This window comes from Felis catus, chromosome C2 (assembly GCF_018350175.1).
Source record: "Felis catus isolate Fca126 chromosome C2, F.catus_Fca126_mat1.0, whole genome shotgun sequence".
In the NCBI taxonomy this organism is placed as follows: Eukaryota; Metazoa; Chordata; class Mammalia; order Carnivora; family Felidae; genus Felis; species Felis catus.
In genome coordinates, this window is record NC_058376.1 from 142801412 (window position 1) to 142827657 (window position 26246).

At 38.2% G+C, this 26246-nt stretch overlaps 1 long non-coding RNA gene across 1 annotated transcript in view; it reads left to right on the plus strand.

Annotated features, from left to right (window-relative positions):
• Nucleotides 1-23052, plus strand: part of LOC109491730 — a 31420-nt gene extending 8368 nt beyond the window's left edge. Inside the window, exon 3 of the long non-coding RNA XR_006585582.1 lies at nucleotides 22514-23052. This is a non-coding gene — a long non-coding RNA (uncharacterized LOC109491730). The remainder of the gene's footprint in view (nucleotides 1-22513) is intronic.
• The last annotated feature ends 3194 nt before the right edge of the window (nucleotides 23053-26246 follow it).

The window sequence follows — 26246 nt, forward strand, 5'->3', positions numbered from 1 at the left end:
TATGTGATACTTTGATAAAATTAAATTTAAAAACATAATAAAAGAATGGAATTAATGCTAATATGCTAACAAGTTGGGAAACATAAAATGAGCAAATTTTTAAAAACTTAACTTTTTAACATTGACTCAGGAAAAAATTTAGACTAGTACCTGTAAACTGTTAAAGAAAATGAAGCTTTTTATGCATTCTTTTTTCATTCATGATATCGGGGTCATATTATGTTTGCAGAACAATTTGGGAAGATCTTTATAATTACCATAACTTCTCTACACTGGAGCATTTTCTATAAAATAGAAATAAGAGGTTCTTGAAAATCTGGAAAACAGAAGATATTATTTTGACTTGATGCAGATTTAGGGGTAGATATTTGACTACCTCTAGTTTTCTTCTATTCAGATATCCCATTTCTAATCTATGCAGATTTTTTTACATTATTTAAAGTTATTTGGAGATCCAAATTTCCCTAGAGACTTGTCTACATTGGTGGTCACATTTATTTTGCTACACCATTAATTGTTGAATAACTCATTTGTCTACACTTGAAGGGAGGGGTAGAGTTCCCTCTATGGAAGTAGCCTTGATTTCTGGAGGTGCACCATATAAGAGAAGCACATAAAAAAGTGTATTTTTACATTTTTAAGGGGCATGTGGTAGAGAAGGTCAAGTGGTCAAGGCCAAGTCGTTTGACATGATGAAGAATGAGAGAAATAGGCCAAAAGGAAGGAAGAAAACCAGAAAGTGTGTAATGGGATCCTTCCACATCATCCTTCAACTTTTCATTAAAGTTTTTAAAGTTAGAAAAAATTCTAGTACAATTCAGTTGCTCAGGGGTAATGGCCACAGGACTTATACTTGTCTACTGGTTGGCGTAGGTCTGAATCAATATGCACACTGACGCATGAATGCAAAGTCAGAAAAAAATGAGGAAAGAAGTAATAGAAGTTATTGGAAGGATTCTGGACTTAAATTACAGTAGTGACTAATCAAGATTAACATGTGCAGGAGACCACAGCAGATGTTTAGACTACATCTGCCCATTTATATGTCCGGTTCTTGCCACATTAGTTAGCACGATGTGTCAATGTGTATGTGTGTTAAATTGAATCATTGCGTGGAAACGGAGTATGAGAGAGCATTCCAACCTCCCTTAAAGTGATCAGTGGGTTTCGGGGGTGGTGTGGGGCAAGAAAATGCTGTTAGATCTCCATGGTAAGCATGACGCAGGCTTCTGACAGACTGACTAAGAAATCCAAGACCCAGGCAGTACACCCATCAAGCTCTGAGAAAGGGAAGAGAATCAGGGAGAAGGACGATGAAGATGAGATTTATATTAAGATTTAAGGAATCTTCCAAGGAGTAGAAGGTGTAGAAAGGAAATTCAACTTGCATACCTAACTTTCCACCAGACATTTTCTCATGGCATCTTCTGCCCTCTCTTTCCATTAGCTTCAATATGTATATGTCTAGCTAATTTCAAACATGGTAGAATATAATCAACCATTAAGTCAGGCATATAAACATGGTAAAATGTGTATTTGTAACTCATTCTTTGGGCTACTCCAGAGACAGGGCCATGGAACACGATTCTCTAAACTCTTGGGTCTTTTTTTTTTTTCTTTCAATAAAAAAGCTTTGCATCATGTGAGTTTTAGGGTACAAAAATGTGTTCTCTTTTGCTTTAGCCTCCACTTTCAGTGCTATAACTAAATGGTTCTCTGCTTTTCTCCAAAAGAATTATGGGCCAACCTATCTGATTTTGAAGTTGAAATCAATAATTCGATTGTCCATCTCCCCCACTTAAGGATTGCAAGTTATCTATGGAAAACCTCAGTTGACATCCAATACATTTATGTGCAGTCTAAGTATTTACTTCTCCAAGGAACATATTCTCCACCTTGCTCTTAATTGCTCTCTGGAGATAGAATAGAAAGGGAGGAGTTTATCGGTGGTGACCAGGAAGGCCAGCAAGGCAGGGCTATCAGTGACTTGTGGTGGTGCAAATGGCTCTGTTGGAAGTCGCAAGTCACGTGGGTGGTTCTGCCCCACCCACCTCATTCTCAGGAACCTCTCCTGGAGTCACATGTTTATAACCAGTGCTACAAGGGCCTTCACATTACATTTAGTACAAGATATATTTAGATAAAGCTTCCCCAAGGGTATCCAAGTGTTGATATATAGCAGCAGTTAAATTCTGTTTCCAAAAGAGAACAGTTTTCAACGTTTGGTCCATCCAGATGGGCCATATTCGAAGCAACCAATATACTGAGAACTCTGTCAATCACACTTGAATCTAAGTACCGACCATGAATACACAGAATGATGAAAAGTTATACTAGCTGGCTGTTACTGGTAACAGATAAAACTGTTAGGGAAGGAGGAAGGATTGATAAAGGTAGGCAATCCTGAAAATTTAAAATAATCGAACACTGATTGATAAAAAATAGCTCAGGGTCATATTAATACAACTCTTCTCATCCTAAAAAATGGCTTAACTAACTGACAACCTTGTTTCATCAAGAAATGTTAATGTATTGCAAACTCATTAGTTGAGCAAAACAGAATAATCTATTCTTTACTCATGAAATTTCAAGGACATTTGGCAATCTTGAGAATTTTTATACCAATCACCCTTTAGAATGTCAGGTCCTGGTAAAAGAAGATGCCATGGGATCACAAAAAGATAGGCAGATATCTCCCATGACACCTAATATCTAAGAATTAGAATAGAAGCTGCAGGGGTGCCTGTGTGGCTCAGTCAGTTGAAGCAACCGACTCTTGGTTTTGGCTCAGGTCATGATCTCACAGTTTGTGAGTTCAAGCTCTGCATCAGGCTCCGTGCTGACAGCACGGTGCCTGCTTGGGATCCTCTCTCTCTCTTTCTCTCTCTGCCCCTCCCCTGCTCACACTCTCTCTCAAGATAAATACATAAATTTTTTAAAAAAAGAAGAAGAACAAAACCTGCGGTGCCTCCTCTTGTATGTTCTTTCAATGTATCTCCATCCATAAAAATTTGGGTTCTTAGTATGTTTAAAGGGAGGTTAAAAATGGGGGTAAGTGTGAAAGCTTGTTAGTTAAGTATATTTTCAATTTCTTATATGATTCTTAGTGGGACTATCTGCCAGGTGCTAGCCTGGACCTGCCACCTGGAATGTCTATTAAGGCAACAGTAAATCAATAAATCTAAGATTCTACAAGCCAAATAAGGGCTTTTCATCTTTAACTTGACTCAGCACTTCAAAAGACTACTGAAAAGTGAGTTATGTTACTGACATTAGCATCTCTGAAAAGCATCACATAAAATCATTGACTAAAAAGATATGAACATGAAAGAATGTGAGGCAGTGTAATATAATCGATCCAGGTCAACGACTCTTGCTTACTATTGTATCAAGTATCAAGCACGTGCAGAGTGCCTGGTGAGTTCTCAATGACCATTTGTTAAAAGACAAATGAATTAATGAGTGAATTAAGAACATGATTATGATGTCAGTTGGCACGTTCACAATTTTATGACACGCAGGCAATGAGACTTGTACAGCTCAGATTACTGAAAGGGGGTAACTGGAGAAGGACATGTTTATAGGACAAGAAGGACAAGAAATACATATTTCAACTCTAAAATAAAATTAAGCATGACTTTTCTTTAATAAATTCCAATAAATGCAGATTATTTTTCTTAAATGAAATTTAAAAGGAAACATCCCACATTTTTTTAAAAAACATAGTATAAACATGAACGATAGAGATAAATATAAATATGTACAGATGAAATTGTAAAGAAAATAGCTAAAACAATAAGATGATGACATTTCATCCAAGGATAATGGAAGAGCTTTAGTGAAAAAAATCATAGCAGGTCAAGGACCAATAAAAAGCTAATTACATACAGTGGCAGTAATTTTAAGTAAATGCTGGGCTGGCCTGGCCTAACCAAATGTCTATGTTCCAGTAAATGAAACATTATTGAAAGTAGAATATTATATACAAATTTGTCAATCATTGAAATTCATTAGCCAGTTGATGGATGTTAATCAAAGATAAAACAATGTACTGTGCAGCTAGCAAATCATTTTTAGTAAATTCCACTGTAGATCTCTAAAATGAGACCAACATAAAGTCAGAAATGCCTTCAAATTGCATTTTTAAAGCATTAGGGATTTCCACGTTCAAAAAAGATGAGGAAAATCACGTTATCACTTCTTCCACCTTAACGAAAACAAGCCAGGTAAGCTATAAAATCAAAGTGTTTTTTTAAAATATATCAGAGATCTGAGAATGCAAACAAACCTAAATTAACTAATTTCCACAATATGACAATTTATTCTTAGGAGTGAAGCAATTCATGATCATTGTTATGCCTTCCAAAGAGGCCAGCTGATTTTATTTCTGGTGAGAGCTCTTCCTGGCTTGCAGATGGCTGTCTTCTCACTGTGTCATCACATGGTGGAGACAGAAAGAGTGGGTTCTCTGCAGTCTCTTCTTATAAGGACACAAATCCTATTTGATCAGAGCCCCACCCTTATTTAACCTTACTGACTTCCGTAAAGGTCCTATCTCCAAAGGTAGTCACATTGGGGTTAGGGCTTCAACATCTGAATGAAGGTGGAGTGGGGAGAGAACATTCAATCCATAACAGGTAATAATAAATGTTTTCTTAAAAAAAGAAGAAGAAGAAGAAGAAGAAGAAGAAGAAGAAGAAGAAGAAGAAGACGACGACGACGACGACGACGAGCTTATTGGAGAATTGTTGCTTTTATTGGTTTATTGTATTTTTTTGTTTATTTTAGATACACCTTCCCATGGAATATGAAATTAGATGAAACAAATGGGGGAGAAAAGTGTAATTCTGTACCTGGAAAAGTACCTGGAATGTACTGAGAGAAGTTATTTAGTTTTTGAAGTAACGCTCCCAATGCAAAACAAACAATTCAAGTAGCAAATGGAAAAGTTTATGTAACTGCCTGTAAGTTATTAAATGTGAATAATTCCAAACATGTGTAGCATTTCGAAGTACTTCATGAAATAATATTTTAACTTCTTGCCTCTCCAAAATATAGGAACAAAACAAGCCAAGCAACAACTAAACCAAATAATAAATTTCATTTTGAGAAATATGGAAAAACTGCATGGCCATAATGAAAAACAATGACTTAATCAGATATTGCATTGAAACAATTCAGAGAAAGAATTCTATGGGAAGAATGTTTTGGAAGAAAAATTAATCTGAAGACACATCCAGGCTGCTCCTTACTCCTAAAATAGATCTCAATTTCAAGAAGAAAATAGCCTCTTTTTCTGGTATTGTATCTAAGATATTCAGGCCACATACTATAAGACTGAAAATACAAAAAAGGGACTTGGCTTCTGACCTTTCATGCTTTCCCCAAGAAACGTTTGTTCTGCTGGTATCCAACAAAAATAAAAGCCATCTGTATACCTAGGATGTAATTAATGGTAAGAAATAAATAGAGGCATATGTGCTGAAAACAGTATTACTGTCAGCTAAAAATTTGATGTACCGCACATATGTGTGGGCCATAAGAAATCAGTATCTTTCCCAGTTACATTGTTTGCGTCTTGGCCTTAAAAACAACAAAAAAAAGATTTTTTTTTTCATGAGCAAAGGGAACTCGGAGTGGCCAAATGCTTTTGCCAGTGGACTGGTTGGGTTTTCTTTCGTGAATAAGGAGACACATACACAATACACGGGCTTCCCCGCCATTCTTTTCATGGCTCTCTCTCTGTCCAGCAGTGTCTGGGGACTTTGGAGATTTTGCTTCACCTTTGAAGATTAGAGGGAGCTGTAGATAGGAATATGCTTTAGTTTCCATAAGTAGCAAAGGTTTTTAATTTTTTTTAACGTTTTATTTATTTTTGAGACAGGGAGAGACAGAGCATGAACAGGGGAGGGTCAGAGAGAGGGAGACACAGAATCTGAAACAGGCTCCAGGCTCTGAGCTGTCAGCACAGAGCCTGACGCGGGCCTCGAACTCATGGACCGCGAGATCATGACCTGAGCCGAAGTCGGCCGCTTAACCGACTGAGCCACCCAGGCACCCCAGTAGCAAAGGTTTTTAATATATTTTTTTAATTTTATTTTGAGAGAAAGAAAAAGCACAAAGGGAAGAGCGACAGAGAAAGGGGGAGAGAGAAAGAATCCCAAGCAAGCCCTGCACCTTCAGCACAGAGCCTGATGCAGGCCAGAACTCAGGACCCACGAGATCATGACCTGAGCCAAAGTCGGTAGCTCAATCAACTGAGCCACCCAGGCACCCCAAGCAGCTAAAGGTTTTTAACTGGTTCTTCCTCTGTGTACTTTTCTTGGCCCATTATTAGTGAAGTATGTTCCTTTTCTCCTCTAGTTGTATTTGACCCTTAGAATATGCCTCAGTTTATAAAAGTTTCACCATCTTTGACCTTAAATATCATTTTTTCTGGAAATAAAAATGGGATCCACTTAAGAGAAAAGAAAGTTTACTACCAGGTTGATTAAAATATGCTTTCAAATGTTCTTGGGGACAGTCTCTTAAAAAATAATTAAAATCAGTCTTTTCCATGAAACTTGAGTAGACTCAAGATTCATGTACAAAAATTATCTACTTATTTAGAAAAATAAACAAATAATATAAAGAAGGATTTTATGTATTACTATGGTCTTTAATTATGTGGGTCCCAAATACATTATAATCCAGGTAGCAAATTTAAGAAGATTAGTAATTCTTTAAGTGTAGCAGATGCTGTTGGTGCCCCACCCAAATTCTCTAGCACTTTCCACCCATTGCATACCTACTAGACTTCCATCAGCATCGCTGCTTTACTTGAAGACTCTCCCTGGTTCTTGGAACTCTCTTTGTTGCCTATGTGGCAGTTTGCAAGTGCCAAGGAGTTAATACTCCCCAGAGCTGCCCTTCAACAATGCAAAGTTGGAATCATTGCATGAATATCCCAGCTCACTCACCCCTCGGAGGGATGACTGTGAGGTGTATTGTACCCTGACTCCTGTGGTCCACAAAAGGATTAAGCTCCACGTATAGACAGTGGTAACTGGACTGTTATTGAGCACTTTATTGGCTGCCTTCCTCCTCTGAGTTCATTCCCCTTCTCGTATTCTTTGGGATCACCTTGCAAGTAGGCTTTTTATTCCTTAATCCCTGTCTCACGGTTTGTTTCTGGGGGACTCAAACAAAGACATTATGGAAACGTTGCTCATCCACTCTGCAATTGTTCAGAGATTTAATTTTCCCAAAGGGAATGAATCAGCACTCCTTGACTTCAGTGATAAAATTGACACTTTTAGTGGCTGTGCCAAAAAGCCCTAACCAGTGAAAGTATATTGCCAAAGGTCTCCTACAGAGCTGATTTCATACCAGTGTCAGTCCACCATGCACAGGCAGCCTTTTCATTATGGCATTCCAAATGCCATTACCTGTAGATCTTTACTGGGAGACCCATGAGTTTCCTGGCAATTATAAGCCTTGGTACTGGTATCCTGAGGACAGAAAGGAAGGCTTATTGACAGTCTCATAATATAATACAATATCCTTTTTTTAAAGGTTTGTTTATTTTGAGAGAAAGAGAGCATAATCAGGGGAGGGGCAGAGAGAGAGAAGGAGAGAAAGAATCCAAGGAGGCCCCACGCTGTCAGCCCAGAGCCCTCACAGGAGGGCTCCATCTCACAAATCATGAGATCATGACCTGAGCCAAAATCAAGAATCAGGAACTTGGGGCACCTGGGTGGCTCAGTCGGTTAAACATCCGACTTTGGCTCAGGTCATAATCTCGTGGTCCGTGAGTTCGAGTCCCGTGTCAGGCTCTGTACTAACTGCTCAGAGCCTGGAACCTGCTTCAGATTCTGTGTCTTCCTCTCTCTCTGCCTCTTCCCTGCTCACACTCTGTCTCTCCTCTCTCTCTAAAATAAATACATAAATAAATAAACAAACATTAAAAAATTAAAAAAAAAAAAAAGAATCGGTCACTTAACCGGCTGAGCCACCCAGGCGCCCCACAATCTCCTTGTTTTGATTTTGGTATTTCACCTCTGACTTTACCCATGCTGGGTGTCTCAATGCCCCCAGGACTCTCTGTTTCCATTTTTCCTGCCAATAAACTTCCATTTTTTCTCAGGGATGGATGGGAAGAGATGCTTGTGGGCGGTGAAAATGGTAAGCACCTTATATGTTAATTTAACTAATATCCCCCTTTTGGCCCATGCCCTCATTCATGGTGCACTGGGACTTTCCAGGGTGGAGCACGGGACATTAACTCTCCTTAGTATCCATCCCGTGTGCTTTTAGGTTGCAGCTTCCTCTGCCATGTTAGTTATCACTCTTCCAGCTGAAGCCAGATTCCGTCTACTGCTGTTCTCCTCTCCAATTCTCTTTGCCCCTGTACTCTTATTCCTTTCTTGTTTATTCCTTTTATGTAATTTTAGTGGGATTGCATGACCCACTTCAGCTCAGGTCATGATCTCACTGTTTGTGAGTTCAAGCCCTGCATTGGGCTCTGTGCTGACAGCTCAGAGCCTGAGGCCTGCTTTGGATTCTGTGTCTCCCTCTCTCTCTGCCCCTCCCCTGCTCACATTCTCTCTCTCTCTCTCTCTCTCTCTCTCTCTCTCTCTCTCTCTCTCTCTCAAAAATAAATAAACATTAAAAAACATTAAACAACAAATAAAGTACTGGCTAACATGGTCAACGCGATCCTGAGCCTCGCAGTCCTTCTAGTTTCTCTAAGAGCGTGATCTCAGGTTGTACTGTCAGGGATATGTGGCTTCTCTGCAAAGAAATTTCATTTTTATATGAAGAAAGAATAAAGACCCAAAGGAAAGAGTCTGATTTCTCCTGCAAAATCATGTTCAAGACATAAAAGCACTTCACATTTCTGTAGAAGCAGGCTTTTTTTTTTTTAATTGAATCAGCAACACATAGTTTCATTTAATCTGCACGAACCTGGCATATTTGGTGACAAAGTGCTTTTTTTTTCACCTAAAAACATTAATAATTTCAACATCTACTTCAGCAGTGGGTCCTAGAAACAGTCACACAGAATAGTGGACCAGAGCAACTCTACCATCTGAAAAGTCAAAGATTTAAGAAACACTAAGGGCCAAGAAGAGGGACCCAGAGATTTACAAAAACTGTTCTTAGTTCACCAAAATGAAGGTGTACCTCATGAAGCGTGGGCCTAGAATATAAAAGTAGTGTGACCATATGTACACATATACCTATGTGTTCAGTAGAGATTGCAAACAATGACAACCGAGACCCAGGTCAGTAGCAATGCTTTGAAGTGCTCCTTTACCACCACAATCAAAAGCTTACCATGTTTTTAACCAAGAATCTCAACAGAAGAATGTGATTTTATTCTATATCAAGCAAAGGAGGAAGTTGCCTGTTTTCAATTTGATTCAGATTTGGCCCACCAAAAGAATAAAGAAATTGTTTCATCTGAGGGAAACAGTGGATTTGCAAGAGTTATAAATATGAAAACATATTAATATGGAAATTTTAGTTATGCTTTATAAAGATTACCTAAGTCACGAAATATAGAAAATTTATTTTTCATCAAAAATGTTGCAACTAAGACAAATCATTCACTGTTATGGTTTTTAGCAGGCATATGGTCTCTCACCGTGGCATGGATGGATTAAGGCTACGTTAACAGTAGCCAAGTGGCTCGTATATGCCAGGGGAGGGTGATTAATCTTGGTGTGCTTATTTTCCCTTAAATTCCAATTTCTTTTGCTCATTTGAACTACTTGTAGAGTATGGTAAGAGAAATAGTACAAGGTGACTATTGTATATATAAAGGTTCCAAATAGTATATTCTTTATGTTTCATCAGCAACACAGCTAAAATGTGCAAGAAAATATTAGGATTGCTTTCTCTAGCTTCTCTCTTTAATTGCTCATGCTTGAACTGCAAAATTAGGGAAGCAAAAGGAAGATGCTGTGATTTACATTTTATATAAAAAGAGTCTTAGAATAAGAACAAATACCAATTATTTCACTGCAATGCTCCGTCATGGAGTAAAACGGGGCACTTAATATTTGTGAAAAGGAGGGGCAGGTTCATAAGAAATAATACAGGGAGTGAGGATGAGAGAATGAGAGAGGGAGCAAGAGAGAGAGTGAGTGAATGCTTCTTGCAGTTTATAAATAAATGCTCTTAATAACTCTCAGAATTTAAACAGAGAACTTATTTAGGAAAAGTGCAGTGAAGAAAAAGCTCCTGTTGTGCCCAATTTGCTTGATTATTTAAAAATAAACTAAATTCTGCCTAGGATTCAGGAACTTTAAATGATAGAGCTTTATTAAGTAAAAAGTTTGATATAAGTGATATATACCCTTGAATTCTTCGATGAGCTCTTTTTGAAAAAAGATATAGAGTTGCCAACTATGGCCATCTGATACTTAAGCTAATGGAAAGAACATATGCCAAGGGAAGACATTCACCATCACTGTGACCTGTTAGCAGGTATTTCTGCTTTAATAAGGCCACATGGCAATATCAGCAGTCATGTAGCAGATGTATGTGTGTTGTGTAGAGTTTCAAAAGAAGTCTTTCCCTATGGAAGATCTCAAAGTTTATCTGGCACGTGTAATGTACCCATGCCGCAAAGACCAGCTAAAACCCATGGCAGAGAACAAATATAGCCAGTCAAATTTAGGAAATGTAGCAGATTCATGAGCTTAAATAATAATAGGAAAATAGCTCTTTTAAGCCACTAGATTTAGCAGTGATTGGTTATGTAGTGATAGATATTCAACACAGCTACTTATTATGCATCCAAGGCAATCAATTAGTTTAATATGCAGTGGTGTGTACAATAAGAACTTAAGAGCAGAAACTTATCTTTCAAAATTATTAGCAACCTGTTGAAAGATAACCATAGGCTACATCTCCTCCATAAGTTATTCTTTTTTTTTAATGTTTATTTTTGAGAGAGAGAGAGAGAGCACGAGCGAGGGAGGGGCAGAGAGAGGGAGATACAGAATCTAAAGCAGCCTCCAGGCTCTGAGCTGTCAGCACAGAGCCCAATATGGGGCTCGAACTCATGAACTTAGAAATCATGACCTGAGGCGAAGTCGGTAGCTCATCTGACTGAGCCACCCAGGAGCCCATCCTCCATAAGTTATTCTTAAGCACAACATTGAGAAAAGCATTGACCTTCTACCTTCAAGTTCACTGAGTTTTCTTGACTATTACAAACCTGACATGGATACGTATACCCATATACACATGGCTCTAAATCTATTTTTCATGAGTGTAGGGATAAAAATTTAAAAGTAACCAACAGAAGATTTGAATTACAAAGACCATCTTTAACATAAGAAATGGAATAGAAGGGGTAGAAGATCAACATCTTTATGCAAGCAGGAGATAGGAAAGAAGAAAGGGAAAAGCAAACAGAAAAGAAGGTAACAAAAATGAAGATGTGCAATAGTTCATTATGTTAAAAATAAATGACTACGAGAGGAAAAACTCAATTAAATTTTTTTTTCCTGTCTGGAAAGAGTTAAGATTTTAATCTAATCACATTACTTTTTCTATAATCGTCAGTGGATCCCTGCTGAGTTCCTCATAAAGCTAGAGGTATATTTATCTTTCAAAGGTATAGGCTTCCCAATTTGGACAGTATTGTTCATTATATCTCTTTCTTCCTTTCTTCCTTCCTTATTTCCTTTATTCATTTGTATTTGTATTTTTTTCTGAGAGAGAGGAGAAAGGGAGAGAGAGAGAGAGAGAGAGCTCAAGCAGGGGAGGGGCAGAGGGAGATAGAATCTTAAGTAGGCTCCACACTGAGCACAGACCCCAACACGGGGCTCGATCTCATGACCCAGAGATCTCACGACCCTGAGATCATGACCTGAGCCGAAATCAAAAGTCAAGTGTTGGACGCTTAACCAACTGAGCCACCCAGGCACCCCTTTGTATCCTTTACTGTAGAGATCACTCCTTAGGACAAATAACCAACTCATTTTATACAAGTCACTGAACAATTGGCCCATAATAATGATTTTGCATTCTGGCTGCCCTGCACTAAATTTCCTCTCATGAGAGGCAGGAAAAACACCTGCTATAGTCTCTCAGCCTCTCCTCCACCTGCAGAAGGCTGGTATACTTAACAGATACATTTAGATGTAATTTCTTTTCTCTTTGACCAGTTTCTTCTCTTTAATAGATTTCTATGCATATATTTCCATGATTTTTGCTTATTGTAGATACTTACTCAGAGAAATTAGAAGTTGGAATTACAATTTCAGGGAATTTGTACGGTCTGTGAGATTATTTCAAAAATGAGTTCACCACAGCCCAAAGTGTCAAAGGACATACAACTACTTATCAGTAGAAGTGCAATTAGAACCCTGCCGTGTAGACTGTATTAGAATCGTTCATATCTTTTTATAGGTTTACCTACATAGTGTTAGAGGAGTCTGTTGAAAAGTGGAAAGACTGCTTTTTATTAACTAGCACTTTTGTCTCCACCTTCTATAAGCAATATGGCTGTAAGTTACAGTGCTATTTGGATAGATGTAATGAAAATTCTAGACACTACCTGTGAGGTCTGGTTGTCTCCTCTGGGCAGAAGATGCTGCCTATCTCTCATTCTGGTACTTAGAGATTTGTAAGAAACTCATGACATAAAACCATGGCAAAGTTCAGAGATTTCTTTTTTTTCAAGTTTATTGATTTATTTTGAGAGAGACAGAGACGAATAGGGGAGGGCAGAGAGAGAGAGGAAAGAGAGAATCTCAAACAGGCTCTGCACTAATGCAGGGCTTGAACCCACAAAGCCATGAGATCATGACCCGAACCAGAACTAAGAGTTGGACGCTTAACCAACTGAGCTACCCAGGCACCTCCAGAGATTTCAACAATAGCTAATCTATCCATTAACTTCAATCTCATGCAAGCATTAAATTTTTTTTCTTAGAAATTGTGAGATATGTTAATATAGGACCAGCATATACAACATTCACAGGTAATATTTTTACTGAAGTATAATTGACATATAACATTATGCTGGTTTCAGGTATAAGACACAATGATTTGATATTTATATTTATTGTGAAATGATCACCACAATAAATCTAACTAACATCCATCACTTTTCATAGTTACATTTTTTTTCTTGTGATGAGAACTTTTGAGATCTACTCTCTTGGCAACTTTCAAATATGCAATACTATTATTAATATGTAATATTAACTATAGTCACCATGCTGTGTATTATATCCCTATGGCTCATTTATTTTACAGCTGGAAGTTTGTACTTTTTGATCACCTTCACTCATTTTGTCCAGTCTCCATCCTCCACCTCTGGCAATCACCAATGTGTTCTATGAGTCTTGGTTCTTTGTTTTTGTGTTTTTATTTTTTATTTTTGTTTTAGATTCTACATACAAGTGAAATTATACAGTATTTGCCTTTCTCTCACTTATTTCACTTACTATAATTCCCTCAAAGTCCATCCATGTTGTCATACAAAATTTATAAATATCTGCCATGACATCAACTGCCAAATTCCAGCATTTTCATTAAAAATCATAAGATGTCGAGAATAGAAAACACCTTAGAAATTATCTACTTCCGGGCGCCTGGGTGGCTCAGCTGGTTGAGTGCCCGACTTCGGCTTAGGTCATGATCTCGCGTCTGGGTGTTCGAGCCCCAGGCTCGTCGGGCTCTGTGCTGACAGCTCAGAGCGTGGAGCCTGCTTCGGATTCTGTGTCTCCCTCTCTCTCTCTGCGGCCACCCCTCCCCCACCCCGCTCATGCTCTGTCTGTCAAAAAAAAATAAACATTAAAAAAAAAAGAAATTATCTACTTCCTCATTAATACATGAAGAAGCAGAAGCATGGAGGAGTGAAATAGCTTGCCTAAGGGGTAAACAGGTAATTCCCTGGCTGGAAGCCAGATCTTCTGATTCTTACTCCAGAGCCCATTTATCCCTGCTGGGGAGAAGAGGACAACTTTGGGGTAGCTAGTTGGTTTTCTATTCTTCCACTAAACTATTTTTGATTTATGTGTTTATGAACCAGTTCTGAAGACAGAACCGCCAGCAGTAGTTTACAATAGAGAAAAATTCATCCATTTCATTCATTCATTAAGTGATATGGGCTGCTCTAAGCAGTGGAGACGGATGTCCTCCCTTTATGGAACTTGTGTTTAGTGTGGAGGGAAAGGGATGGAGACGGATGATCCAAAGAAAACAAATCAATAGTGCAAATAAGTTTATATAGGGGTGCCTGGGTGACTCAGTCAGTTGAGCCTCTGATTCTTGATTTCGGCTCAGATTATGATCCCAGGGTCATGGGATCAAGCCCAGCATCAGGCATGGAGTCTGCTTAAGATTCTCTCTCTCTCCCTCTGCCCTTTCCCCACTTGCACACATGCACACACTCTCTCTCACTCTCAAATAAATAAATAAACATGTTCATATACTGATACATCCTAAGAAGAAGACATAATGGAATGAAAGAAAGGCTGACTACTTCAGATTAAAGAAGGTCTTTCTGAGGCATAAATCCTTGTACTAGGAAATGAATAACTACAAACAGCCAGTCATGCCAGCCTCTGGGAAGAGCACAGATTGTGAAGCAAAGAGTCTAAGGCCAGAACAAGGCTGGTGACTATAATCTGGGGGCAGAAAAGCCAACATTGCTAGAGCATGGTGACTGAAGGAGAGAATGGGAGATGATGAGGTCATAGATAGGAGCCTTACTAAGTCCATTAAAAGAAGCTTGAATCTTATTCTTAGTATATCCATTTGAAGGTTTTACACACAGAATCATCATTCTCCGATTATTTTTGTTGCTTCAGATCACCATGACTGCATATGTGGAGAAAAAAATTACAGGGAGGCCATTATTTTTTGGCCTATATTTTGTGACTTGCAATAGAGAGTAAAACAACCTAATCAGATAAGACAAGGCAGAAAATAACTGGAGTTATTGGAACATTATTTTGTCAGACCAGTTGGGGAAAGCAAGTCCAAGAAAAGGACATCTGAAATCTGGAAACCCATATATCTTTGTCATTAGACAAAGGGAGGAACTTACCATCCAGTGATATTCAATACAGTTTAAGAATCTAGGAACTTTGTGAAGATGGTCATTAAGTCTCATGATTCAAATTATGTGGTCAAGATCAGCTTTGCAAAAGTCACAGTAATGAATCTCAATGGAACGTTAATGTGTTACATTCTCAATCTATCTTATTTTCACATTCTTTGCTCTTGACTTTGATCATTCTACTTTTTTCATGCCCTGTCCTTGAAGTAATGAAGATGCTTCCTAAGCCATTTGCCTTGATTTCCAGGGACTCACCTGTTGAAGCACCTAATTTAATAAGTGGTAGACCCGACCCTTATAATATATGTGAAAAGACACCACAGGAGGTAAATAGGCATCATTTGTCAGTAAGGCACTGTGTTAATATTTTATAAATGCCACCTCATTTATCTTAACTTCAAAATTATAAGATAGATATTCTTTTTTCCATTTTCCGGGTAAGAAAATTGAGGCTCAAAGTGTTTGGCAAGCTCTCCTGGGGCATACAGCCTGTAAATGGCAGAGTTGAGATTTTAACCTGGAAGAGTAAGATCCCAAATCCAAAATCTTCTTCGTGGGGTATTCCATAAAGAAGTCTTTCTACCATCAAGAACCTCAGGTAGAGTTCAGCCTGGTCTTGGGTACATCTTGTGAGACCCAGAGTGTGTACCAATTTTCAGTTATTTTAATCATCACTAACAGAAATATTCTCACATATTTTTTAAGACCTGACTGATCATTCATTGGACATCAATGGTGATCCAGGAAATTAGAATTCGTGTAATATGATAACAACTCTAAAGTTGTCTTTTACAAAACAACTTTTAAAAAGGTTGCATGTCATGTAAAATCCTCCCCCACTCCTATTACAGTTCAATGATGCAAATTGTTTTCCTTTTTGTGGTAATTTAATGCTCCCCTGAACTGGCTCCTGTGATTTCAGAAGCTGGCTTCCAAACAGTCATGCTCACCCGTACAGACTCCCACGATGAGAAATTCATTTTCTGCTTGACTTTGTAAGTGAAATTACACTCTGACACCACTCCTTTCTGCTGCCATTGAAAGGTATTAATGAAACATGGCATCAGAAATTTGTTTGCAAGGTTGTCTTCTATTATATCCTTTGGTCTGAAAATCCCTCTTTAGATCCCTTGGCCAAGAGTTTGTGTGGGGGGTGGTGGTGGTAGAGGGGGGATACTCCCAGTGTGGCCAGGAAATCAAACATATCGTTAGGCCTCCAAATTGAGAAGTCATTTTCAGAGAGATCTTAACAATTATAAAAAAAAAGCTGTTCTCAGATAAAAACTACATAGATGTTTACATTTTACCATTGCCTTAGGTTGTTTTTAAATAGAATGTCCCTATGTTTCAATAAGTCAGAAATTAGCAGAAAGCCCAAGATCCTTTAGAAAGGGAAGTTATCTAGATAATGAAACTCATTGCTCAAGGTATAATTGAGGACGTAAGATGATTAATATCATGATCAAGTGTTTGGGGGTACTTCCCTGTTAGCTGCCTCCTTTGTTCTCCCTACTCTGAGAAAATAAAATCAACCATATTTAAGGAGCAGTCTGTTCAGATGTCCTGATTTGAACACAACTCACCCAAGACTCTTCCAACATCTTGTGTTCCTATCCTTGCCAATAAGCCATGATTTACTAATCACACTAACCTAACCTGGGTCAGCCAGTTTTCTATTCCATCTGCACTCAATGATCACCTACACAGGTCCCTGAGTTCTCTCCTAGTGTCTTACTTCCACACCCAAGGTAAACAACTTGCACCCTTGTATCATTATATTAATACAATATGACAAGTGGTTTGGTATCCTAGACCACTTTGGTTGGCATTAACCACACCCTTCTTGACTATCTTGACTATGGCTGTATCCCCAGCAAAAATCTAGCACATAGTAGTGATAAAAAAGATATTTACTGAGCAAATAGATGAACAAATAACTGTAGGGTAGTTGTTTTTCTTCCAAAATTGTGCAAACCAAGTTCAGTTTCTAGACTCAAAATTAGGGAAAGAACCAGAATTAATTTCCATGACATTTTCTAGGTACTGCTGGGCTTTGAATTAATATGATTTTCACTGTCCTTGTCACTTTTGGTTTTGCTATCTTGTGGTTGCAGTTTTCCTCACAAATTGTTGCCTGCTTGTTTTTAAAATACAATCTGAACTTGAACATGGACTAATGTTTGGTTCTTTGCAGACCTGATACATTTTTAGCTTTAATCTTTACCAATGGCAAGTGTTAGAGACCAACTTGACTATGAGAGTTCACTACAAGTCTTATTTTTCTGGGATCTTTCAGAAGTCATTGTTTTCCCAGTAGCTGTGACATAACTCCTTGCAATGAACTTTCCTTCATCCCCAAGGCTGAGTTAGCATCCCGTATCACTGAACTTACTATTACCTTCTATTGTAAGTGACAATCAATTCTTCCCACTCTGGACTGTGTGTGTGCTTAAAGTCTGCAACCCAGTCACTTGTTTTTCTTTTTCTCCAAAACTTAACACAGTGCTTAACATATAGTAAAATCTTAATATATGTTTGGTAGATAAATGGATAAACAAATAAAGAATAGATGATAGATAGACAGATAAATGGATAAACAAATAAAGAATAGATAGATAGATAGATAGATAGATAGATAGATAGATAGATAGATAAAATTTAATTATGGGGAGACAGACAGATTCTCTTTGGAGTCTGTCATAAACCTAAAGCAGACTTTTGTCCACAGTAAATTGATTTTGGAGTCTACACTAAAAGCTGATATCGTAATTGATCAGGGGCAGTATGGGATACAAAGCAGGAGTCCTGAGGATTTTTCACTACATACTAAGACACTTTCCTCTTAAGATCTACAATTTTGCATGCTTTTTTGTTTAAGTATTAGAGAAGAGACAACATCCTATATGTCCTCAATCCCTTGATGTGGAATTTGAAGAGAATCTGATGGAGTTCATAAATTTGCCCTAGTTTTCTGAAACACCCCCTGGCATGGAGATCTGTAGGCAATAATTATCAAGTCCCTCCCTCATGCTCCTAACAAATCAGTTCTGTGCTGGAAGAGAAGGAGAGTCAATTATTAGGTGAATTATTGCAAGTTATAATGGAGAAACAGTCCCTTTTTTCTATCCCAAGTGCCCAATCTTGGTTCTCACTGCCTGGAGATCATCATTATTAATAATTCCAGGCCTTGAGCTAAGTCAGACTGGTGTACATTAGCATATTTAATGCTCACAACAGCCCAGTGAGATCCAGGGCTAGTCACATTTTATGAAAATTAGAGTCATGCAAATTTCAATTATGCAAATTTGAAATCACTTAATATAAAAATATCAACACAGCCTCACTTTATTTACAAAATTTCAAATATAGTAAATGGCTCTCAAGTTTTAAAAGTATGAAGAATTGCCTAATTTAAATGACAAGCCTAGATAGTTTTAAATAGTATTTATACTTTGGTCACATGTACCAATTTTGCTAGAAAATCATAATTGTTAGAATGAAAGCTAATACTTATTGAAAGCAAGTATGAAATACTTATGAATATGTATGAATATTTATGAAAGCTAATACTAACTAAGCACTTCATCGGCAACATCCCCTTCATTTTTCCAATAAAATCCTATGTGGTAGAACTATTATTGTCCCCATTTTGCAGATAAAGTAAAGGTTAGTAGCAGAAGCAGAATTTTAATTCAGGTCGCCTGGCTCCAGGCTTAATCAATGCCTTGCCTCACTTTTCAGGATTAGTCTTGAATTCTGTGCATTTTGAATTAGATTATAACCTTCAGGAACTCTCCTGTCACATCATATATGCCGGCCCTGTAGGTACTATATTCTCACCTTTGAAACTGCAACTTTAAGTGACTTGCCCAAGGCCTCCAAGACAATAGAAGTCAAATTCATCTGTCAGGAACATTAGCTATTATGCCTAGATAAGGACACAGACACACCTGGAAAAGCAATCTAAGACTTCAAGTACTTCTGTTTTATGCCTTCATGAACTCTCAGCTTCTTGCATAATGTTGGGCCAGCTTAGCCCCCATGATCTCTCATATTCTATCTCTAAGCCTCTTTTCCCTCCCCAGGACCATCCAGATACTAACCTTGCCCTAAGAAAACTCCACACATCCTAATTCCTAATACCCTACCTCACCCTCTGTTTAAGTTCAGACAAAAGAACCCTGCGGGCACTTTCTTGAAGTACCCACGCTTTGAACAATGTCTGCTCTGTAACTATAACACCGTCTTCTCGAACAACAACCAGAATCCATACAGGTTTGACCCAGGCGAATATGAGGGGAGGTGGAGTAGTTCATCACTAATAACCTCACCACACATTCTTGTTATCAAATTCTGATAGATTTTTGCAGTGTGTGTCTTGCCCAGTGGAAAATATATGATATATTCTTTCCAGGTTGGCATCAGAATCGACAAAAACTATGCTTTAACTTATAGAAGCTGAAAATTGAGGACATGTCCTTTTGTTAATTCTCCAAACAGAGCTTCATAACAGATAAAACAAAGGTTTTGTGTGAGAAAAAGTTCATAATAATGTGTTGTGCTGGGTAACAATAAGCAGTTTTTGCATAGAAGGTGCTGAAGCTGTTTGCCTTTTTTTTTTTTTTACTGATGATAGATTTAGCATTAATTAACCCGTGTATGTGTGTATACTCGTGTGCATACACATGCAACAGAATGATGAGGAAGAGAAACACTTTCCGCAAGCAAGAGGACCACAGCCTACTAATTATAAATTCTCTTTGATGCAAAATAAATTCCTTTTCTTAGAAGAACAAAAGATTCACTAATAGGAAAGTTCCTAGCAACCCACAGCTCTGTGCTCTATTATCTCCTGAGTGAATATGGACACTGAATATTGATTCAAAAAAGCATTTGCCTCTAGGCCATCTGAAGTAGCTACTGGAATTAAAACAAACACACAAAAATTCTTCAGTCTAAGTGCACAGCCCAGTTTCTTCCTTATCCTCCTCTTCATCATCATCATTATTCAACATTTTAAAGTTTCTGGTATAAAAAAATTTCTAGTATCTACAAAGTACTTAACTTATAACACTTTTAATTGTTTGACACAATACACTTAGGAGCCCCATCCACGGATGTTGATGTTGTGACCCAAAGAGGTTAAATTACTCATCCAAGGTCACACAATGATGGATCCAAGGCTGGAACCAGGAGAACACTGGTTGCTCTATCATATCCATAGCCTTTTTTCCCTAATGGAATGCTTAACACACCAGGAAAACTCCTGATTTCTCCTGCTCTCTGCCTCCAAGACATCATTATCTCTCTTCCTGGACTGTTTAAATGAAGGCACACTATGAAGGATTACATTCAGAGGAGCCCATGAAGAAGAAAGAAATGAAGCCAAGTCAGGTCAGCCAGCAGTGTGATGGGTGGGGGAGTAGCAGCCCTCCCTGTCCTTCTCAGACAGCCTGAGCCTACAGGGAACATGGGTCTTTGAGGATGTGTCAAGGAAATGAGCCCTTTGCTAAAGGTCAAGGCTGAATCACTTCAGTTTCCTGTAAAGGAGAGTAGTTGCAACTGTGTAACAGAAAAAAAAAAAGAAGAAGAAGAAGATGATGAAGTGAGAATGAAGCTTGGAAATTTGGGCACCTCTACAGACTGGGGTCAAGGCCAGGACAAGATCTCAGGGCAGACAGGTCTGGGTTCTGCCTCTGCACCTGAACGGAAACCTGACCACAGAAATTCTCCATCCTTTTAGTGAAGGATCCTCTGATTGGCCTGGATCAGATCATGTATGGAAATGAGTCTGGGCCTCCTGCCCATGGTCCCAAGATCAAACAGATGAATACATGGCAGTTAAAAATAACAAATAGTACACTTTTTAAAATACCTGAATTTTCACCCATATTCTTAAGTATCACATCCATTACAGTTTAAAGCACACTTTCAAAGTATTTTAAAAACTATATATATTTTTTACTTTGACACACAAATGTGGACTCCAAGAACAAGGAGATATTGGTATTCTCATTTTTAAGATGGGAAAAGTGAGGCTCGAGGATGCTAAGATGGCCACGTGGGTAGAAGGTGGTAGTCTGCAACTAAAGCCAAGTACTCTGAGTTCTGTTTTAGACATACCACTCCCTCAACTCCATTATACGATATTGTCGGTGGTTGATCATGTCCGAGATATAAAGATGGAAGCAGATCACTCCAAGATCAGCTAATAACAATCTCTGGGGAAAGGACGCAGGCGCGGTTATTTTTTTTTAAGTGCCCCAGGTAACTTAAAAATGTAAACTGTTGAGAATGGCTAAAATTAACAACTTGGGCAACAACAGATGCTGGTGAAGATGTGGAGAAAGGGGAATGCTTTTGCACTATTGGTGGGAATGCAAACTGGTGCAGCCACTCTGGAAAACAGTATGGAGGTTCCTCAAAATATTAAAAATAGAACTATCTTACCATCCAGCAATTGCACTACTAGGTATTTATCCAAGGGAAACAGGTGTGCTGTTTTGAAGGGGCACAGATGCCCCAGTGTTTATAGCAGCACTATCGACAAGAGCCAAAGTATGGAAAAAGCCCAAATGAATGGATAAAGAATATGTGGTACATATATACAATGGAGTATTAATCGGCAATCAAAAAGAATGAAATCTTGCCATTTGCAACTATGTGGATGGAACTAGAGGATGTTATGGTAAGCAAAATTAGTCAGAGAAAGACAGATATCATATGAATTCACTCATATGTGGAATTTAAGATACAAAACAGATGAATATAAGGAAAGGGAAGCAAAAATAATATAATAACAGGCAAGGGGACAAAACATAAGAGACTCAAATACAGAGAACAAACTGAGGGTTTCTGGAAGGGTTGTGGGTGGTGGGATGGGCTAAATGGGTAAGGGGAATTAAGGAAGACACTTGTTGGGATGAGCACTGGGTGTTATACATAGGGGATGAATCACAGGAATCTATTCCGGAAATCATTATTGCACTATATGCTAACCAACTTGTATGTAAATAAATAAATAAATAAATAAATAAATAAATAAATAAAATTAACAAACAAATAAACTTTTTTTTTAAAAAGCACAACTCAAGAAAAATGTAAACTGTTCAGAACCACTATTCTAAGAAAACATCATTTGAGTGTCAGAGGCAAAAAAATAATTCTTGGGACACATGGGTGCCTTAGTTAGTTCCATGTCCTACTCTTGATTTTGGCTCAGGTCACGATCTCTGTTTCCGAGTTTGAGCTCTGAGTCAGGCTTTGCACTGATATCGTGGAACTTGCTTTGAATTCTCTCTCCCCTTCTTTCTCTGTCTGCCCCTCCCCCACTTGTGCACACACACACACTCTCTCTCTCTCTCTAAAAATAAATAAATAAACATTAGAAAAATAATTCCTGAAACTTGAAACGTTAAAGGTATTCTCATGATTTTTTTTTAGGTTTTCCATTTAAAATGCTGGCCTCTTTCAACATGAAAGATTTAAACCTGCAAACTCTGCAAAAGACAACAGTTTGAGAAGTTGGGGTTGCTGGGGGCAATCCAATTTACCAAGGAAACCAGCTGAGCCATGGAACAACATGGAGTGGGGTGGCCCACAGCCACAATGCTATCTGCAGAAGGGCATGCTCTCTGTTTCTTTAAGCAGAAACTGGAACATTATTCCTTTACCACTGCAAAAAGAGCAATTCGTTCTTTGCTGGAAGATCCACTTATGTAAACAAGACCTCTGTTTTCTGCCTCTGCCACAAAGAAAAGTGTAGTCCCTCTAGATGGGTAGGAGCCAGAAAGCAGAGGTCATTGTCTTTTACTTCTCCTTGGTGTCTCTTACTTCCCAAAGCATTCTAGTTCTTTTTCACTTAAGAACTGTATGTCAACTGGGCAGTTCCCTAGGGAACTGAGATTCAGCTAACAGATCAGCTCTCAATGCTGATAGAAGATGCCATTCCCAGTTAGATGCTGAAATAAACGAAAGCAGAACCAATGTTTTCTCTCTTATGTGCAAACTAAAGTAAAGGAATCAATAACAGTATTTTTTCCTACCTAACTTTTGGTTGCTTCACAATGTTATTCTAATTGTGCATCAACCTTTACAATGTATTTGTTCTTTCAGGGTTGCATTCATTATGTAATAAAAATAGTAATTAATAAATGATTTAAGACAAAAAGAGTTAGGAACTCTATGGTTTTGATCTGAATCTCAACTTGTAACACATGCTTCAGATCACATACCTAAGGTTCCAGACAACACAAGTTTTAGTCTGTAAGAGAACTAAGACCTTCTCAAGTGATAGACTGGTGACCCTAAACCAAGCAAAGGCGATTTTATAAACTGATATCCCAGAAATGAGTTCATGTCAGTATCTCATCTGTAAATATCACAATTCAAGTGATTTTAAATATGATGATGTCTTATGATAATGCAAGGGTGTTTTTAGATATTTATTTTTATTTTTTGGATGTGTACTTGTCAAAGCTAATGCATCTAGCTAGATGAGCAGCCATGCCTTCCTTAATGGCTATGGTCATATCTAAGTCAAATTTTTGCAATTTATCCAGTATCCTTCTTTTGCCTAATTCCTAGTCAATATTTGGATATCAGTTTAGCAGTGTCTCTTCCCAGCAGGCTTCCCTGACCCACACTCCCATTGTGAGTTAGAAACTTCCGCCATGCTCCATTACACCCTGTGTTGGCCTTTCAGTGGCACCATTCGCATTGAATAGAGATTTCCAGTTAAAGCTACAAGCTCTTTGATGCAGGGATTAATTTCATTCATTCATTTGCTCAGAATACATTACTGCCTTCCACATGTCTGATACTGTCCTAGGTCTTGGAGATACAGTCAAAACAAAACTCCCTGTCCCTATGAAGCTTATATTTTGGGGAAGACAGAGGGGCATATGAAATTCTTGTGTTGTGGTAGTTGGGGATGGGGAGGGAATTTTAGGAATTTTAGGTGGGATGGCCAGAGAAGCCCTCACTGGGAAGGTGATATTTGAGGCACATCTGAAGAAGGTGAGAAAATGAGTCAAATAGGATTCTGAGGAAAGAGGGTTGAAGCAGAGGGAACAGCATATGCTAAAGCTAAGCTCTGAAGAGTATGCATGCCTCCTGGAACAGCAAGATGGCCAGCAACTGTAGAGTGGAAAGAGAGAGCAAGAATAGAATCTGTTCACTTTGGTGCTGGCTCTCACATATAGAAGGTATCAAGTAACTCTTTACTGAGTGTTTAAAAACAATAAAAATAATAATAAATTTGGCAATAATAATTAATATTAAAAATAAATAGTAAAATAATAAATAATAAAATAATAAACTTTTTGGTGAGAAACACTTATTTGCTCTCTCTTGCCAAATGAAGAGATAATCGCAAATTTATTCATATTTCTAGGAAATTTGGGGTTTTATGAACCAGATTATCTAAGAGTAGGTGGGTTATTCAGAGATAACCAAGTTTTACTCGTGAAATTTAACTTCTTTTGAGATAACCGTGACTTTAAGGTGAGTATCACTTTTATTGTTTTTAATTTTCTCCCTACAACTGATCTCTTGAGCGTAATAACTGATTACAGCTTTGGGGTGAACGCTGATTACTCTTGTTTCTCCTTGTTGAGTACCCTCAATACTCCGAAGGCTTTTCCCGAAGGTTCATTCTCTTGTGGATTCTTATTTTCTGAAGACCTCTGCCCAAAGCAATGAGTTAAAAAGAATATTCATAGCCACAGCACGATGGAATGGATAATGAGGAAAATGCTCCATTTCAGTGTCTTAGCAGCTCTGACAAGTAGAAAAGAGAAAACATTTCTTGACCCTGCCTCCACAGAACCATTCCAATTGGCATGATGATGTACTTCTAAGCAATTGCCAATGGCAGGGTAACACGGAGACCCATTTCATCTAATCTCTTTCTCATACTCAACTGGGCTATACTGTAGGAAAACCAACCTGATGAATCGGGCTTTGAATCCCAATTTATTGCTTTACGAGGCAGGCAGTCTTGGGTGACTCATTTTGTTCTATCTTAAGCTCAGTTTCTTTATAAGAACTGGAATAAGAGAACCTCCATTGTTTGTCTCCCAGGATTGGGATAAAGACCAAATGAAATAATAATATATATGAAAGTATTAAGAAAATAATGATAATAAAAAAAGAAAGACATTCTATAGATTGAAACAGATATGTAATACAGAAAAAAAAATTGGTGGGGAAAATAGGCAAGTATTTTCCTTGAAAGTTTCTTTTAATATTATTTGAAAAATAAAAGGTGAATATTATTCTCAGCTAACAGCAGTTCTCTGGATACCAGATGCTGTCAGTCCTACCTTGAAAACACATTCTCCATCTGTTGTTGTTTCCCTTTTCCAGGGCTGTACAAGCCAACATCACAGAGCTCTGCAACTGTCCCTAATCTCCTACTTCCCAATTTCACTTTCCCCTCCCCCTTTTAGTCCCTCTCTCACAGATCAGCTAATGTGATTTTTGTAAGTCAGATTATGACACCCTTCTCTTTAAGCACCACCCCCCCCCCCAGCCCCACCAATAGTTTATGATCACACCTAAAATCCTAGATCCTTATCAGGCTAAATATCCTGCATGCTCTGGCCTCTACTGACCCCTCCAATTTTATCCACTACTTGGGTCTCTTTCTGCCACAATGCTTCTAGCTTATGGGCTTTTTCTGTTCCTTGAACATACAAAAATTGTACCTGCTTTAGGACTTCTTTCACTACTATGTCTCTGCCTGGAAATCTCCCATTTGTGTGTGAATTGCTTTTTCCTATAATCTCGGCCTCAGCCAAAATCTATCTCCTTGAGGAGGACTTGATGTCCACCTCATCTAATGGTGCCTCCCCTCCCTAGGCATTCCATCACCCTCTCTTTGTAACACTTAAAGTTTGTGAAATGACTTTATCTGTTTACATTTTATTGCCTATGTTCCTCAATCAAATGTGAGTTCCGTGAGAACAGTGGCCTTGTTAGCCTTTTTCATCACTGAATCTTCTCCTTATGAGATTTTTACCTGGAACATAATAGGTAGTCACTAAATATGTACCGAATGAATGAGTTAGAGTAACTGGAAGCCTTGTGAATGGCTATGAAGTGTTATTGAAAACTATGAGGTTTAAAATCTTTTAGATGAAATGATCATTCAACATGAACATATTTCCTGATC